The sequence below is a fragment of the Triticum dicoccoides genome, chromosome 3A (genome assembly GCF_002162155.2).
Source record: "Triticum dicoccoides isolate Atlit2015 ecotype Zavitan chromosome 3A, WEW_v2.0, whole genome shotgun sequence".
NCBI classification, from domain to species: domain Eukaryota; kingdom Viridiplantae; phylum Streptophyta; class Magnoliopsida; order Poales; family Poaceae; genus Triticum; species Triticum dicoccoides.
In genome coordinates, this window is record NC_041384.1 from 436,719,162 (window position 1) to 436,728,045 (window position 8,884).

Genomic DNA, 8,884 nt, shown 5'->3' on the forward strand with positions numbered 1-8,884 from the left:
CCTCCCCGGTTGGCCGCCTGTCGTGGGTCGCGTGGCCTGGGGTTGGTTGGAACCCATTTCATTTCTCGCTTCAGGTTTGCTCCTCCTTCCTTCGCCTCGTCTGACCCATTTTTATCTAATGCTGATGCGCCCTGCTGCTTGCATACGGTGGATTTACCGGTGGGCCGTCGGTGACGACGAGAAAATGGAGGTGGCTTTCCAAATGTCAAATCCCTTTTGGTATCTTCTCATAATCAGTGGTAGTTTATGCTCGGGTCCTTGGCCATTTGTTATGGTTCCAAAAATCTATTTTTTGAACTAGTTTGTATTCTCACTCCGATGAGCCAGTGTTATTATCCGTTTGCTATGTTTTAGGATGCGATATCATGGCATTTATTGCGTACTACTATATATATAATCCCTCCTATTTAGAAGAAAAGGGCATTAAACATTTCTCTCGTGGATAACCATGGAGCTCGCCATCGATACTTAGCGGTTAATTACTCTCCTCCAATTCATAGGTTGTGGTCTCACTGGGAAAGTAACATGCGAACGGTTTTCTAGGATCGGGGAAGGAGAAACGGACTCGACGCACCCCTCTTTGCTAGAACTCACATGAAAGGGCTGCATACACACCGATAATTCAATCAAAATAAGTAAAATTCATTCTAATTTAGAGACGGTATCTTTGAAACACAAAGTTGAAAGTGACACTAGATTATTGTCATGTTTCACCAAACACTAAGAAAATTACTCCCTCTATTTACTTATGTAAGATGTTTAAGTCTGTTCAGACAGTGCTCTAAACAGTTCAAAACCAGTTGTTTAAATTACCTTATAAAAACGAACGAAGGGAGTACGATACATACATCACTTCCATAGTCGCCGGTGAGCAACTTTGCAAATAATATTTGTACGCATAGTTTAGCAAATGATTATAAAATGGTGTGATATAATTATAAACCTTACAAAATCTACGGTTGCTTCCTTTCTTCTAGTACCACGCCTTTCTTTCTCCCTTTTGATTTTGGTTCTTAGCTTGCGCCTCACTTTCGAGGCCCCGTTGGCCTCCATCCGGCTAAACAACGTGGTGGACAACCAATGTGTTGCCCTCCTTTTTTTTCTTCCCCTTTTCAGGAACGCCAACCAACGTGTTGCCCTTGTTCCTGTGATATGCGTATCTTGGGTATGGCTAGACTAAACCTAGCAATGCACGTATCTGACCGTGACATTAGCACTTAAGCCACAGGTTAGTGGAGCTTAATAATTTTCTGGTGCCTGAGGATTAGGTGGCGGGCATTTGTTTTGGAATTGAAGTTTCAACTAATTAGTGTGCCCTTTAAGTTGCATCCTCAATGGTGATGCTTTTCTATAAATAAATAAAATGTTCCACTGTACGACTTAGTTCAGGGAAAGAATAGTTTGCTACTGCCATTTCAAAATATGAGCGTTTCCTTGAGATTGATTAAGTTAATTCTGATGTGGCTTATTTGTAAGCACCACCGGGAGCTTTCATATTCAGCATCAGCTACCAGACTACAATCAAAAGGAAGAGAGGACCGCTAGATGTTAGACTAGCTCTAGAAGCAAAGGGGGCGTTAAATGCTAGGGAATATATTACATATGTGTTTGGTTGTGTGAATAAGTTAAACTCCGGCTTTGGCCCGCTTTATCTTTCGAAGTAGGCTCACACACCATTTTATAGATAAAATTGCATGATCAAACATTACAAGTTTTTGAGGAAACTCTCTTAACTGGTCAAATAATAATTAGACAAAACACGAAAAGCAACAACACCAATACACAAAAAATGCACCAGAGGGCGCCGCTAGCTTGCCGCCAAGCAAGAGCACATGAGCAGCATGAATGCAAAATAAGGTGCAGCCGAGGGAACCGAACGCAAATAAACTGTGGCTCCTAGAAGAAACCGCCACACTCCATCACCACCTTCCCAATGAACTGCCGTGGAAAGGGCCTTCCGCCCTCTCAGTTCGTATCAAGGACCACCAATCTTGCCAGCGAGCAGAGGGTACCAAGAGCCCAGACCATAGGGCCACATGTATATGAGAGGAACAAACAAGGCTGCCAAAAAGATGGAGCCCGAGATGCATGGTGTCACAGTCCATGCTAGCCCGACGAGTGTATCGCACTGCCATTCGGAGATTATACACTCCCCCAGTGAGCCCCCCCCCTCCCCCTGAGCGTAACGACGACACTCGCCACCATCATGACGTTCGTCACCACATGCATGAGTTTTCATTGGGAGCATGGACATGGGGAGGGAGGTTTGCCTTAGCAGTGCCCGGGAGGGACGCGACACCCGCATGCATCATCCATGGAGCAAGGAACATTCACTTGGTTCTCCCACACACCTCGTGAAATGATCCTAGCCACCGATCCCGCCTCGAGGGGCACCACGACAGGATCTAGGCCTACACATCTGTATTAGGGTCCAGCCACCGCTAGCGGCAGCAACTTCCTCACGACCAGACACTATTGATTTCTTCATCATCTACACGGCCAAGGAAAAGAACCAACATTGTGATAGGTCTCAAATATATTGATATTTTTTCTATGATTCATGCTATATTGGTATCAATTATAAACACTTTGGGCATATTTTTTTATCGGATTTGGACTAACATATTAATCTAGTGCCCAGTGTGAGTTTCTATTTTCTAGTGTTCTGTATTTGTAGGAAAATACCCTAAAATATGTCCCCAAAAATCTAGAAAAAATAGTTTCAGGATATTTAAGACGAGAAGGATCCCTAGAGACCTTGACCCACACCTGGTGAGCCCCATAGCCCCTAGGCGCCATAGGGTAGACTGTGATGGATATGGAGATTTTTCGGCATGGCACTTTTATCCCACCAAGCTTGGCGGATGCTGAAAGAGCCTCTCTCACTTAGCGTCGGGAATTCTAAAGATGGTATATTTCCCGGAGGTCAGCCACGACAACGAGATCAATGATGCACATCAATATCCAGGCTAAAAATATTCATGCGCCGACAACCACGACAATGAGACCAGTGATACAGCGGCTAGATCGCTGGTTTACTCCACGCCAAACATGACCAAATTCAACGTTGACGCGGCAGCATCACAGTGTTGCTTATGGTGCATGGGAGTAGTTTGCAGGGACCGTGAAAGTAATTTTCTAGGAGTGTCTGCGGTATTTTTTGGTGCCATAGTTGATCCTCCCACCCTCGAAGCACCGTCCATTCATGAACTCATGGCTTTAGTTGAGGACCTCTATGTTCGACAGATTCATGTGGCGTCAAATTGCAAGGTAGTGGTGGAGGCCAGCGAGAAAGGAAGCTCAGCTAGTTATGGTGTCCATGAGATCATAGATCGTTCTAGGACTTTTATTTCCTGCAATTTTATGTATGAGTTTAGAAGTTTGAAGGTCGAGGCTCACAATCTCGCGATGATGCTCTTTATTTAGGGGTTGGCCGCCATGCTTGGTCAGGCCAACCCAACATTATCTTTTTTGACCCTGTAAATTTTGTGCCGAATTAGTAAAAGCTTCCTGAGCTTGCCCAAAAAACCAGAGCAACAGTATATCGGATTGGAAAATCTTTTTTTAGTAAAAAAAAAAAACAAGCCTGTTAGCTCGGGGACGAGGGCACTAATCTAGTGAAAAAACATTTAGCACGGTGATGAGGGCACAAATCCAGCAATGGATGGGTGGGGGGTGAGCGGGCCAACAAAGAAATTCAAACACCTAGTACATGATCAGTTGAATTTTTTGTCAAACCGGACTCAAAACGAGCGCCCACACTTGTCAATGCATAATTGGCCAAAAATTCTACTTAGACTGAAACCAAATTCCGATTGATAATTAGGCAGGCCTATAATGATGCTGCGGAGCAGCCATCTTTGTCACGTTGGGGCAAAACTGCATTCTTTTTTCTCTTGTATGCACGCTTCTAGTGGAGCAGGAAAAAAATTACTACACCCTTTGTTTCTAAATATAAGATGCTTAAAAACTGTCAAAACATCTTATATTTATAAACAGAGGTAGTACGTGAATTGAGCTTAGCTCAGATGGTTAGGTTACCAACTCACCATGGTTTAATTTCTAAACTTGGCACCAATGCATTTTTTTAAAAAGCGTATGTTTCTAGTCCGGCTCGCTCCATCCTGGGCTCAAACCTGGTCTAAATCATCCTCGTCCAAGTCGTGTCCTCTGCATGTGACCCCTGGCCCGCCCGTCATTGAAACTAGAGGGGCCCGCCTGCCCACCCACCCATCCCTCTCTCTTCTCCTTTCTCTATCTTCCCCATCGTGCCGGCTTCGGGCTCGAGCACGCCAGTACTACCACCAGCACTCGTCGGCTCCGGTACTCTTGGGGCTGCAGGGCGGGGCTGCGGCCGCAGTTGCGGGACGGGGTGGCGCCTCGCGCTCGGCTGACGGAGAGCGCAACAGACGAAGGTGCGGCGAGATGCGGGCGCGGTGCGCGGCAAGGCGAGATGCGGCGCGGCGAGGCGAGCTGCTGCTGCGCGACAGAGGCGCAGACGAGCATGGTGCGCGACGAGGCTCCGGCGAGTGTGGGCGCGAGGAGGCGAGCACGCGGGGACGAACGCGCGCGGCCGACGCGGGCGCGTGGGCGGACACGGTGGTAGGCGGGGGCGCGAGGGCGAGGCCAGTTGTTGCTGTGCGACGGATGTACGGCGAGATGCGGACGCGGTGGGGGAGTGGTGGTTGCGGCGAGGCGAGCTTCGGTGGCATGACGGGGGCGCGAGCAAGCATGGCGGCAGGCGGGGGCGAGCGCGGCGGCTTCGTGGGCACTGCTGCACCGGCGAGCGGGGGCGGGGGCGGGGGTGGGGGCAAGCGCGGCGGCTTCGTGGGCACTGCTGCACCGGCGAGCTAGTGCTGCGCGGGCATGCAGGACGAGCTACTGCACAGGCGCGTGGGCGAGCTGTTGCTGCATGGGCGGACCGTTTGAGATGCGGACGCCGGTTGGGTGCACTTGTTGACGAACGTCTAAAACCGAACGTTCGTGTCCGTTTTTCTGCTTCAAACAGACAAAATGAAAATGAATTGAACATCGCGAACTAATCTGAGGTTGGATGGTTAGAGGAACTATGGTATCCCAGCCCACCATGATTTAAATCCTGGTGCTCGCATTATTTCTGAATTTATTTCAGGATTTTCGACAATGCGCTTTTAGTGTGAGGATATGTTCCATCAATGACGAGACACCTACGATAACTTCGTAAATCTTAAGATGATATGTCGGCTTAGTCTGTCGAAGATATTCATAGCGATAAGATATGCGTGTGTGCGTTTGTAGGGATGATTGCATGCAAAAGAAGATGAATCGGACATCTTGGAGTCTAGCGTTGGAGTTGGCCTAAACAAAAAAGGTAGTAGTGGTACTCCCTCCGTTCCAAAATATAGCGCGCCCACGCTTTTCGAGGTTCAACTTTGACCATAAATTTAACCCATGAGACCGACTGCGGCGGGATCAAAAATTATATAATTAAAAACTTTTTTTAATACGAATTCATTGGTATAATTTTTTCGCCCGCCGCAGTCGGTCTTGTTGATTAAATTAATGGTCAAAGTTGAAGCACGGAAACCGAGGACGCGCTATATTTTGAAACGGAGGGAGTAGTATTTTAAGCGCTGACCGTGATGGGTCGCTTGGTACACCTGATCGGCCGTTGGCTGGCCTCGTGGCCCGTGGGTGTCGGTGCTGCATAGTTGTTGGCGCGCACGAACCGTAAGACGGACGTAGGTCAGCACGTGCACCGCGGGACGTGTCGCCAGCCCTATGGGCTACGCGCGAGTTGACCGTTCCTTCAGATAAAATCGTTCGGACCTGGAACTGGAAGGTTCGTACTCACGCGTCCTTTCTGGAAGACCGTGAAGGTGTTGCGTTTTACATGACGGGCGGATCAGATCACTGGCGCCGATCAAACGTTTCCTTCTCCCGTCTCGGTGTCACCGCTCACACCGCCAGTCCCATCAGTCCGGATTTTGTTCATTTGTGTCGGCAAAATGAATACGCGTGCTGGGATGCGGTCATTCGGTCTTCAGTGCGTTCAACCGATCGCTGCATCCCAAATTATCCATCAAATGGACTAGCAAATTTCACCCAAATAGACATTGCAAAATAATTTAAAAACCTTAAGTATAAACATAAATGGCCCATAGAGTCCAGTGCACCACATTCTTAGATAAACCTAAAATTAAAAAAGAAAAATATACTTTTCGTCCTTCAATTCTTGGCGGAGTCTAGATTTGTTCTCTCAACTTCAAAACCAGACAATTTGCACCCTTAACTTCTGAAACCGGACAAGATTCGTCTCTGGTCACGGTTTTGACCGGTTTTGGTGCTGTTCATCCCGGTTTTGACTATTCCGATTCAAATTTGCCTACCTTTTCGAAGTCCACGTGATGTTTTCAAATTCGGCTATTTTTTTCAAATACGTGAACCTTTTTAAAATTTGTGTACTTTTTTAAATCTGCATACTTTTTTCAAGTTCATGTACTTTTTCAAATATGCGTATTTTTTAAAGTTCATTTAGTTTTTTTAAGTTCATTTAATTTTTCAAAATTGATGTACCCTATCATATTGGAGTACATTTTATTGAAGAGTTCGTGAATTTGAAAATTTTATGCGAGAACAAGTACACGGATATGGACTTCTTTTACGCAAAAATATGTGGATTTCAAAAATTATTTCATCTTGAAACAAGTATGCGAATTTCAAAAACAGTTCATGGCTTTGAAAAATACTTGGATTTGATAAAGTTACACAAACTTGGGAAAGATACGGGGATTTGGAAAAGGTACGTAAATGTTAAAAAATCACGGATTTGAAAAAAGTACACGAATTTCAGAATAGTTCGCTGATTTGAAAAAAGTGTGTTTATTTTTGAAAAAAAATACGCGGCCTTGAAAAAACTATGTGGAGTTGAAAAGTGTATGTGGATTTTAAAAAGTTCACGGATATAAAAAAATTACAGGAATATGAGTGAGCACGGGTCAAAACCGGGGTGACTCAACACCAAAACCAATCAAAACCGAGGGCGGGGACGAACCTTATCCGGTTTCGGTAGTTGGGGGTGTAAGTTGTCCGGTTTTAAAGTTGAGGGACCAAATCTAGACTTCACCAAGAGTTGAGGGACAAAAGGTATACTTTTCTCAAATTAAAATGACATAAAAAAACTAGAAGTCCGTCGCCGCCGTGGCCGTCGTCATCTCTAGTTGCCGCTGTCGTTGTCCTCGTCGCCCGTGAGGTCAATGTAGGGCGGCGGCGTCCAAAGGTGGGCTGGCGCTCCCTGCCAGGCGGGAGGCGCGGACGGAGGCGACTGTAGAGGCGCCTGCACGACCTATTACCACGGCGGGGACGGTGACCATGCCTCGCCGTGCACGTGCTCCGGCGTGCACGACACTGTCTTTGTCCAGGACCACTTCTGGCAGAGCAGTGCCAGGTTCCATGCCGTGCGCTCCTCCTGTTGCACCTCCTCCATGGCCTCCCCCTTCACCACGACGTCGAACTCCGGGGTGGCGACGTCGTCGGTTACGGAGAGGGCCATCATATATTCGAGCCCCTGCCACTAGGCCTCATTATGGGTGTTGACAGAGTCCTCCATGACCCGCCTCACCAGCTCCGCCCCCTCGGCTGTCATCCGAGCGGGTGGTGGCGGGGATGGCGTTGCGTCAGGCCGTGAACCAGCCTATAGTCATGTGGATGGGGCGGGCTTGCGGCACACGCACGGCGGGGCTGCCTTGGAGCACGACTGACAGAGAAAGATTGTCGGCGTAGATCGTGCTCGCCGCGGAGCCACGTGTCCCACAGTGGGAGTCCACGGGCATACCAGTCATTGATGAGGTCTGATGTAACACCCTCGATGCGACTATAGCTCCCACGTGTCGAGGCACGACTTAGAGACATAATCGCATTGAAGGCATATGTCGCAAGTTAGGCAATCTTCACAACATCCCATGTAATATGATAATAAAAGGGAGATAACATAGTTGGCTTACACTCGCCACGTCAATCAAGTACATAATAACATTACATCATCCAAACACTCATGGCCCGACTACGGTGCCAAAATAAAAGAGAACCCAACATGCGACATGGTCCCAATCACCCCCAACTGGGCACCACTACTGATCATCGGGAAAGGAAGCATAGTATCGTTGAGAGTCTTCGTCGAACTCCCACTTGAGCTCATACGCGTCTCCTGGAGCGGAATCATCAGGCCCTGCATCTGGTGTAATAGTAATCTGTGAGCCACAGGGACTCAGCAATCTCGCACCCTTGCGATCAAGACTATTCGAGCTTATAGGTATGGCAAGGTAAAATATGAGTGGAGCTGCAGCAAGCGACTAGCAAGTATAGTGGCTAACTTATTTGCAAAGGAGAGCGAGAAGAGGAGGCAAAGCATGAGCGAGAGGCTAGAGAACAACCTGCGCAAACATTACTCCAACACCGTGTCCACTTCCCGGACTCCGCCGAGAAGAGGCCATCACGGTAACACACTCAGTTGATTCATTTTAATTAATTAAGGTTCAAGTTGTCTACAACCGGACATTAACAAATTCCCATCTGCCCATAACCGCGGGCACGACTTTCGAAAGTTCAATCCCTGCAGGGGAGTCCCAACTTAGCCCATGACAAGCTCTCACGGTCAACGAAGGAATAGACATCCTCCCAAGACGTTTCGATCAGACTCGGTATCTCGGTAACTGAAGACACTTCGACAGGTTAAAACGAGACCAGCAACACCGCCCGAATGTGCCGACAAATCCCGATAGGAGCTGCACACATCTCTTTCTCAGGGCACACTCAGATGAGCGCTCCATACAACTAAAACCAAACCTCGAGTTTCCCCGAGGGGGCGCTGCACAGGACTCTAGTTTGGACCAACACTCAGAGGAGC